Here is a 9,267-nt window from a genome sequence, read left to right on the forward strand (position 1 = left end):
AGAAATTAGCTAGGTGTGGTGGCATACACCTGTATTCCCAGCTACTCAGGAGGCTGAGGTGGGAGAATCGCTTGAACCTGTGAGGTGGAAGTTGCAGTGAGCTGTGATTGTGCCACTGTACTCCAGATTGGGCAACACAGTGAGACCCTGTCTCAAAAGAAAAAAAAAATACCAGCCAGGTGAGTAGCTCATGCTGGTATTCCCAGCACTTTGGGAGGCTGTGGTGGGCAGATCACTTGAGGTCGGGAGTTTGAGACCAGCCTGACCCACATGGATAAACCCCATCTCTACTAAAAATACAAAAATTAGCTAGGCGTAGTGGTGCATTTCAGGAGGTTGAGACAGGAGAATTGCTTGAACCCAGGAGGCGGAGGTTGCAGTGAGCCAACATTGTGCTATCACACTCCAGCCTGGGCAACAAAAGCAAAACTCCATCTCAAAAAAGAAAAAAAAATTACTTCTTCTGTTAAGCTTTCTCTGCCGCTGTGTGCCACAAAACTTTGTGTCTCTCCTGGGTCCCTTACCATACTCCATTGCAATGACTTATTGACATCTCTACCTACCCCTGGGAACTGTAGGTTACCTGATGGGGACTAAGACTTATTATTGGTCCTTAGCTGCTAGTACAGAACTTGACATATAACAGATGCTTAGTAAATATGGGTGAATTAAAGAATGTATTGATGATTTTCTAACTTGTCCTAGTGAAGTAATTTTTCCATAAGAAGTTTTTTTTTTTTTTTTTTTTTTTTTGAGAGTCCCGCGGGCGGCGGCGGCGGCTGCGGCGGCAGGGCAGGGCAGCAGTGTCACCATTGTCTGCGGGGCGGGCGGCCCTGCGGGTCTAAGCGGCAGGCTCCGCCGAGATCCTGGAGCAGCTGCTCTGGCGCTGCCGCGGAGGCTTCCCGGAGCCAGGTCCCCACGAATGAGTGGCAGTCCGGGCGGCAGGCTCCGGCGGGCGGAGAAGCGATGGAGAATAACAAAGGGCTGGAGAGCTCGCAGGCAGACCTGAAGGTGGTGGCGCACCCGCACGCCAAGAGCAAGGTGTGGAAGTACTTCGGCTTCGGCACCAACTCGGAGGGATGCATCCTGCCGTGGAAGAAGATCTACTGCCGTATCTGCATGGCCCAGATCGCCTACTCCAGGAACACCTCCAACCTGACCTACCACCTGGAGAAGAACCAGCCGAGGAATTCTGCGAGTTCCTCAAGAGCAACACGGAGCAGATGCGCTAGGCCTTCGCCACCGCCTTCTCCAAGCTCAAGCCCGAGGCGTCCCAGCCGCCCGGGCCTGACGCGCTGGCCGCCAAGGCCGCCCATGGCCACTACAGCAAGAAGCAGCAGGAGCTGACGGCTGCCGTGCTGGGCCTCATCTGCGAGGGGCTGTACCCGGCCTCCATCGTGGACGAGCCCACCTTCAAGGTGCTGCTCAAGATGGCCGACGCCCGCTAGGAGCTCCTCAGCCGCAAGTACATCTCCACCAAGGCCATCCCTGAGAAGTACTGCACCGTCCGCAAGGCGGTCCTCCAGGAGCTGGCTGAGGCCACCTGTTGCAGCATCTCCACGGACATGTGGAGGAGCGAGAACGAGAACCGCACCTACGTGACGCTGGGCGCCCACTTCCTGGACGCGGGTGCCCCCGGGCTGCCTCTCCATGGGCTCGCGCTGCCTCAAGACCTTCGAGGTGCCGGAGGAGAACACGGCGGAGAGCATCACGTGCGTGCTCTACGAGGTCTTCATCGAGTGGGGTATCAGCGCCAAGGTGTTCGGCGCCACCACCAACTACTGCAAAGACATCGTGAAGGCCTGCTCGCTGCTGGACGTCGCGGTGCACATGCCCTGCCTGGGCCAGGCCTTCCACGCCGCCATCCAGCAGGCCTTCCGGCTCCCGAAGCTGGGCGTGCTGCTGGCGCGCTGCCGCAGGCTAGTGGAGTACTTCCAGCAGTCGGCCGTGGCCATGTACATGCTGTACGAGAAGCAGAAGCAGCAGAACGAGCCGCACTGCATGCTGGTCAGCAACCGGGTGTCCTAGAGGGGCAGCACGCTGGCCATGCTGCAGCGCCTCAAGGAGCAGCAGTTCGCCATCGCGGGCGTGCTCGTGGAGAGCAACAGCCACCACCTCATGCTGGAGGCAGGCGAATGGGCCACCATGGACACGCTGATGCAGCTGCTGCAGCCCTTCAAGCAGGTGGCGGAGATGCTGTCGGCCTCCCGGTACCTGACCATCAGCATTGTCAAGCCGCTGCTGCACATGCTCCTGAACACCACGCTCAGCGTCAAGGATACGGATGCCAAGGAGCTCAGCATGGCCAAGGAGGTCATCGCCAAGGAGCTCTCCGAGACCTACCAGGAGGCCCCCGAGATCGACATGTTCCTCATCGTGGCCACCTTCCTGGACCCGCGCTACCAGCTGCTGCCCCTCCTCTCCGCCTTCGAGCAGCAGCAGCTGGAGAACCACGTGCTGGAGGAGGCCAAGGGCCTGCTGGACAAGCTAAAGGACGGCGGCGGGGGCGGCTACCGCCCAGCGGAGAACAAGATACTCCCAGCCGCGGCCCTCGAGGAGCCACCAGTGAAGAAGCTCATGCGCGCGTCCACGCCGCTGCCCACCAGCGTCATCAACAGCATGCTGACGGAGATCTTCTGCCAGACAGGCGGCGTGGAGGACCAGGAGGAGTGGCACGCGCAGGTGCTGGAGGAGCTCAGCAACTTCAAGTCGCAGAAGGTGCTGGGCCTCAACGAGGACCCTCTCAAGTGGTGGTCCGATCGCCTGGCCCTGTTCCCCCTGCTCCCCAAGGTGCTGCAGAAGTACTGGTGCATGGCGGCCACGCGCGAGGCACCTGAACGTCTCTTTGACTCCGCCGCCAACGTGGTCAGCGCCCGAAGCTGAACACAGCGGGCAGCCGCCGCCCCCGTGGTGGTGGGAGGGCTCTATTCTGTAGCATCACCAACCTTCCCTTCACGTTTTTCAAATCATTTGCTTCTCATCACTCACGGGAAGATGCTGGCTGCTCCGGCTCTGTCTTTATTTTCATTTTTAAGCCACTGTTCCCTCCTGAACAGTCGCCTCTTATTCAATGCTCTAAACTTGGACTCTTGTTCACTACACCAGAGAAATAAATTGGTTCCTAATCTAACCGTCAAAAAAAAAAAAAAAGAAGTTTTTGTTTGAGTCTCCTAACTCATTATGCTCTCACTTTAAACCAAAATCATAAAACGTTGTTCTCCCATTTGAATTGTTTTTCTGGAATGTAAACTTCTCAAGATCAGCTCCAATATCTTATCTGGTTAATTTTGTGGCCCATGAGCCATACTGTGTCAGCAAAATGACTAAACGGCCATAAAAATGATATTGGCAAGAAAATTGGGCTGATGAATCATGAGATCGTTGACCAAGAAGTAGTCACAGAGTTCTTCCTTCTTATATGGGGATGTGGATTTCAATCGACTTCCTGGTTCTGTTGTATTATGGTAAAAACACCGAACTCAGGGTCAGAAGACTTGAGTTAAGGTCCCAGACCCACTCTTTACCTGTTATGTGACTTTGGGCAAAACTTAGTCTTCCTAAACTTCACTTTCCTCATCTGTAAAATGGGTTTAACAATACCTGTCATTACAATCATCCATGATTGCACTGTTGGACTCCAGCCTGGCCAACAGAGTGAGACCCTGTCTCTCAAAAAAAAAAAAAAAAAAAAAAAATTAGGCCAAGTGCAGTAGCTCATGCCTCTAATCCCAGCAGTTTGGGAGGCCGGGGCAGGCTGATTACCTGAAGTCAGGAGTTCAAGACCAGCCTGGGCAACATGGTGAAACCCTGTCTCTACTAAAACATACAAAAATGAGCTGGGCATGGTGGCTGGCATCTGTAATCCCAGCTACTTGGGAGGCTGAAACAGGAGAACAGCTCGAACCCAGTAGGCAGAGGTTGCCGTGAGCTGAGATAGCACCACTGCACTCCAGCCTGGGGTGATAGAGCAAGACTCCATCTCAAAAATAATAATAATTAGTTAATTTAAAAACAATGATACCAACCAGGTGCGGTGGCTCACGCCTGTAATCCCAGCACTTTGGGAGGCTGAGGCGGAGGATCATAAGGTCAGGAGTTTGAGATCAGTCTGGCCAACATAGTGAAACCTGTCTCTATTAATAATACAAAAAAAAAAAATAGCTGGGTGTGGTGGCACACGCCTGTAATCCCAGCTACTTGGGAGGCTGAGGCAGGAGAATTGCTTGAACCCAGGAGGCAGAGCTGCAGTGAGCTGAGATCATGCCATTGCACTCCAGCCCAGGCAACAGTGCAAGACTTCTTCCCAAAAAGAAAAAAAAGATACCTGTTAGATAGAGTTGTGGTGAGGCCAGTAAGTTGGTGCAATGCATGTGAAAGGGCTTCATCAATGGCCAAGGGCTTTAAAAATGTAACAGTGGTTATTATACTTGCGCTAGTAAGTCCCCATTATATTCTGGGTGGCTGGTTCTCATCACTCAATGGGTGGCTTTTCTCAGAAGAGATCTTCTATGAATTTAATGTTAACCACCAAACAAGGTACTTGCTTGGGAACAAACAGTCCTCCTGGAATTTTACAGACATCTTTGTTTTGAGAGTTTGGCAAGTGACTAAGCTTGGTTCCAGAGAAAATAGCCCTGGGTGGACCTGCCTGGGGAGCATGTAGGAGAGCTCATGCCTTTCTCATGAGTCAAGTTGCTCTGAACATCCATCCAGAATAACATGTGGAGAGAGGGTGTGAGCTGCCTTTGCTGGGAGCCTGAGAACCGAGGGGAGCCTCTCTGGAATGACAGAAACTTGAAAACCAGCTCTGAAATCCAATAGAATAACCTTGCCAGAGAGTAAGAGCAATTCCTCCCTACGAGGAGCCCTGTGTCAGACCGCCGGGGTGGAGTGTTAGAGAGAGCAGAGGGCATTGCCTCCAAGTTATTAAAGACCAGACTCTACATCCTGGATTTAGAGACATGTTTGCTCATCATTATTCATCTGGCTGAATCCTGCCCCCCTCCTTTTAGAAAGCCAAAGAAATTTCATAACGGAATGAGGCGATTTCATTTTGGCATTGCCGTAGTCTAGTTTGATCATGTTCTTCAGCTGGAAAGTAAGTTACACATTCGTAGAATTATGAGATACTAGAACTTGGAAAGAATTTAGAGAACATCAGTTTGAACCCATGGAAGCTGAGACTCAGAGGTGAAGTGATGTGCCTGTGAGCAAGCAGTGAGCAGAACCAGAATCGAGGAGTCTTCACTCTCAGCGCAGATCACCACTCTGTCCTCCTCCCAGACCAGTGAACCTGGATAATCCAGATGTTTCCATTTATCAGCTGTGGTTCGGAGAGAAAGGGTGGATCTAGGTCAGAAGTACAATCTCCTAAGCAAACAACCTAGCACTGCTGCAGAGGAAATTTATTTTGAAACCTCCTACCATGACAAGCTGCATGACTACCATCATCTGTGTAAAGAAGGTTTAGGTTGTTGTTACACATACTGGAGTTGAATCAAGGACCAAACATGTCCACCCAACCAGTTCTCCTCCTTGTCAAGTCTTCCCCAGATAGGCACTCTCTTATGTGTAATTTCTTCCAAACTATGCCAGAGAGTAAATGAGCTGGGTTAGCAACCAAGACAATGCTCCATATCTCATTAAACTTTCAACATCTGCGGGCCAGGCACACTCCATTTGGTATCTCATTTAATCCTCAGGACAAGCATCTGAGTTCATAACAATTGTAAATTGAACTCAGAGGCTTGTCTGAATTGAGATGCACCTTTGAATGAAGCATTTGCACTTCAAGTTTTGTCAGAGGTTTGTTATAATAATAATAATAATTTACAATTGTTATTATTATTGAACTGAGGAAACTGAGCTGGGGGTTGAATAACTGTCTTCAGATCACACGTCTAGTCAGTGGCAAAGCCATGCTGGGTCCTTCTGTCTTCAGTGGCATCAGGTCCATCACATTGAAAATTAATAAACTTATTTATATGTATAAAAGTATATATACTCTTTGCTAAATCACCACCGTGACTCCATCATGGACACCAGCCAGGTGCAACCTATCAAGCTGGCCAGGGTCATTGAGGTCCTGGGCAGGACTGGCTCTCAGGGACAGTGCACACAGGTGCACCTGGAATTTATGGACGACAAGAGCCGCTCCGTCACCCGCGATGTAAAAGGCCCCATGCGCAAGGGCGACACACTCACCCTGTTGGAGTCACAGTGAGGGGCCCGAAGATTACACTGAGCTTGGCTGCTCGCTGGGTCTTGGATATTGGGTTCCACCACCTGACCGATGGGAATGATGTGTCACGATGTGCTCATTTATTTTATTGTTTGTCTGCCACACAGGAATTGAGATGCACCTTTAAATAAAGCATTTGGGTTTCAAGTTTTAAAAAGACTATATTTGGCCGGGCGTGGTGGCTCACGTCTGTAATCCCAGCACTTTGGGAGGCCGAGCCGGGTGGATCACGAGGTCAAGAGATCGAGACCATCCTGGTCAACATGGTGAAATCCCGTCTCTACTAAAAACACAAAAAATTAGCTGGCCCTGGTGGTGCGTGCCTGTAATCCCAGCTACTCAGGAGGCTGAGGCAGGAGAATTGCCTGAACCCAGGAGGCAGAGGGTGCGGTGAGCCGAGATAGCGCCATTGCACTCCAGCCTGGGTAAACAAGAGCAAAACTCTGTCTCAGAGAGAAAAAAAAGCCTATATTTATTTATTCATTCATTTATGCATAACACACACACACACACACACACACACACACACGTCCATTTCTAAGCAATGCCCTGAAAAAGTTACTGTACTTTGAATACTCAAAAAAAAAAAAAAAAAAAAAAAAGGCCAGGTGTGGTGGCTCACTCCTATAATCCCAGCACTTCAGGAGGCCGAGGTGAGTGGATCACCTGAGGTCAGGAGTTTGAGACCAGCCTGGCTGACATGGTGAAACCCCATCTCTAAAAACAAACAAACAAAAGCATACACACACTCCACTGAGCCTTTCCATTAACCTTCCTACCAACGAGTGCTTCAAACATTGAAATACAATGGAAGAGAAAAGGTAGCAGATTCTCCACTCTGCCGTGCTAGAGTCGCCTCTGGGTTTAAATCCATTTCTAAATCCATTCTGGGTCACACAAATCTGCCCTTTGTGCTCTAGAAAAAAATAGTGTCCAGACTTCAAGCTAGTTTAAGATAATAGTAAGTACTATTTAGTAAGTGATTACTGTGTGTCAGACACTATGCTAAGCCTTTTAAATTAATTACCTCCCAATTAATTACAATTACAGGAAAGAATTACCATTAGTGGTAGCATCCTTTTATTTAGCTGGCTAAATTTCACACAGCCCATGAGAAACAGAGCCAGCTCATTGCCATATGCTGCAATGACACCCAGCTGCAGAGAGGAGCACGGGTGTCAGACACTAAGGTGGGCTTGGGAGCGTGACACTGCAGCCCAGCATCCAGAGGCAGGAGCGCCACCTTCGGCATCCTCTGTCCTTAGTTGTGGAGGTGGGAAGATCCGGTGATTTAAGCTCCAGTAAGAGGTGGCACCATTACTATGCTGACATGTGGCACCTGGTGGAGTTTCAGGTCTTATTCGATGCAACCCTACACAGAGACATGTAGTTTTACTGGTTTACCCCTTGGTAAGAATGGTCAGAAAGTTCAGATTTACATTAAAAAAAAAGTGTTAAGAGGAATGGTCCCATCTTATGGTGGATGAAAGTTTCAGCTCTTTTTCCAACCAGTCTGGGAGACTGGATTTGTTTGTATTACCAGCACGAGTCACAGGTGTAACATAGACTTGTATTGACCTCATTCGATTGCTCAACAGCCTCTTGACTTGTTATCTCATTACCTCTGCACAATGCCTTCCTGGTGCGCAGATAAGTCACTGAGGTCACCATCCCACATGCAGGAGAGTTTTCATTCCACCTCTAGGCTTCCGCTGGGGGTTCTTCTCCCTGCTAATCTCTGTCCTTAGAAGCCTTCCCAACTTTGCTCACTCCTTCCTGGTCTACCTTGGCATTTGGTCAGCAGGCTGTTATTTAGCTCATAAGCATTAAAAATAACCTCTTTTGCATGTTTTATTTCCCCTAATTGAGTCAAGCCTTCCCCAAGACATGTCTGATTTATTTGGTTTCCCACCCATAATACATAGCGTTCTCTTCAGGCATGTCAGGTTGTCAGTATGGCTTTGTTGACTGACTTTTATTTCCTCTGTTGCTATTGTGCTGTATGTGTGTCTATGTTGAGTCTGGGTCTCACTCAGCCACCCAGCTGGCGTGCAGTGGTGTAATAATAACTCACTATAACCTTGAACTCCTGGCCTCAAGTGATTCTTCTCCTCCGGCATAAGGGGAATTTATTTCCTCTGCCCAGCCTTCAACACAAGGGGAATAAATTGCATAAGTGAAAAGGGAGGAGAACAAGCAAAAATCTGGATGTTTCAGCCATCAGGAAAATAAATTTATCTGGGCTTTTTTGTGTGTCTTGATTGTCAATTGTTTTCACCCAGGTATTAAATTACTTTTGCAAACAAAGAGAACTAGGACTCAAGGAAGGCTTCCTGTGTGCTAGGTTACATTATTTTAACTAATCCTCCCAACCACCTTAAATAGCGGTAATTGTTTTCCTCATTGAGAATATTGGGACTCTGGAATATTAAGTAATTTTCCCAAGGCCTTCTATCCAACAAGGGATGGGGCGTGTATTTAAAATTCAGTTTTATTCCAAAGCCTATGATTTTCCACTCAACTACACATCCCCCAGCTTTGCTCCAGGGTTCATTTACCCATCCCTTTCATTCCTTTCCTTTTTATTTGACAGGTTTATCTACAAGTTGCATAACATGGACTCCAGGGAAGCCTGATAATGGCTTCACGGAAAAAGGGAGCAGGGAAGTGGAAAAAAAGAAACAAATGTTCTGAGCTTTGCTGTACGCCAGGCTGTTGTTACTAGATTCTTTATACACGGTCATTTATTTACTCATTTTAATGACCTCATTTTGCAAATATGAAACCTGAGGCTCAGGAAGTCAGTCATATGACTTGCTTAGGGTCCCGCAGCAGCAGGTAAGTGATAGAGTCAAAATCTGGCCCAGGGCTGTCTAACATCAAAGCATAAAAATGGAGTTTCTTAGAAAAACGCCAAGATTCTACTCAACTAGTGGGTAGGTTTTCAGAATCTAGGACTAGAGACCACAATATTGTCAGGCCCCATAGATAACAAGTAAGTCTGAGTGGAGCTTCTGACACTGGGG

At 48.9% G+C, this 9,267-nt stretch overlaps 2 pseudogenes; both read left to right on the forward strand.

Moving 5' to 3' along the window:
- The first annotated feature begins 896 nt into the window (after positions 1–896).
- Positions 897–2,883, forward strand: LOC118154729 (E3 SUMO-protein ligase ZBED1-like; annotated as a pseudogene).
- Positions 2,884–6,034: 3,151 nt separating this feature from the next.
- LOC108593632 (small ribosomal subunit protein eS28 pseudogene) lies at positions 6,035–6,223 on the forward strand (annotated as a pseudogene).
- Positions 6,224–9,267: the final 3,044 nt, after the last annotated feature.

The sequence above is a fragment of the Callithrix jacchus genome, chromosome 6 (genome assembly GCF_049354715.1).
Source record: "Callithrix jacchus isolate 240 chromosome 6, calJac240_pri, whole genome shotgun sequence".
NCBI classification, from domain to species: Eukaryota; Metazoa; Chordata; class Mammalia; order Primates; family Cebidae; genus Callithrix; species Callithrix jacchus.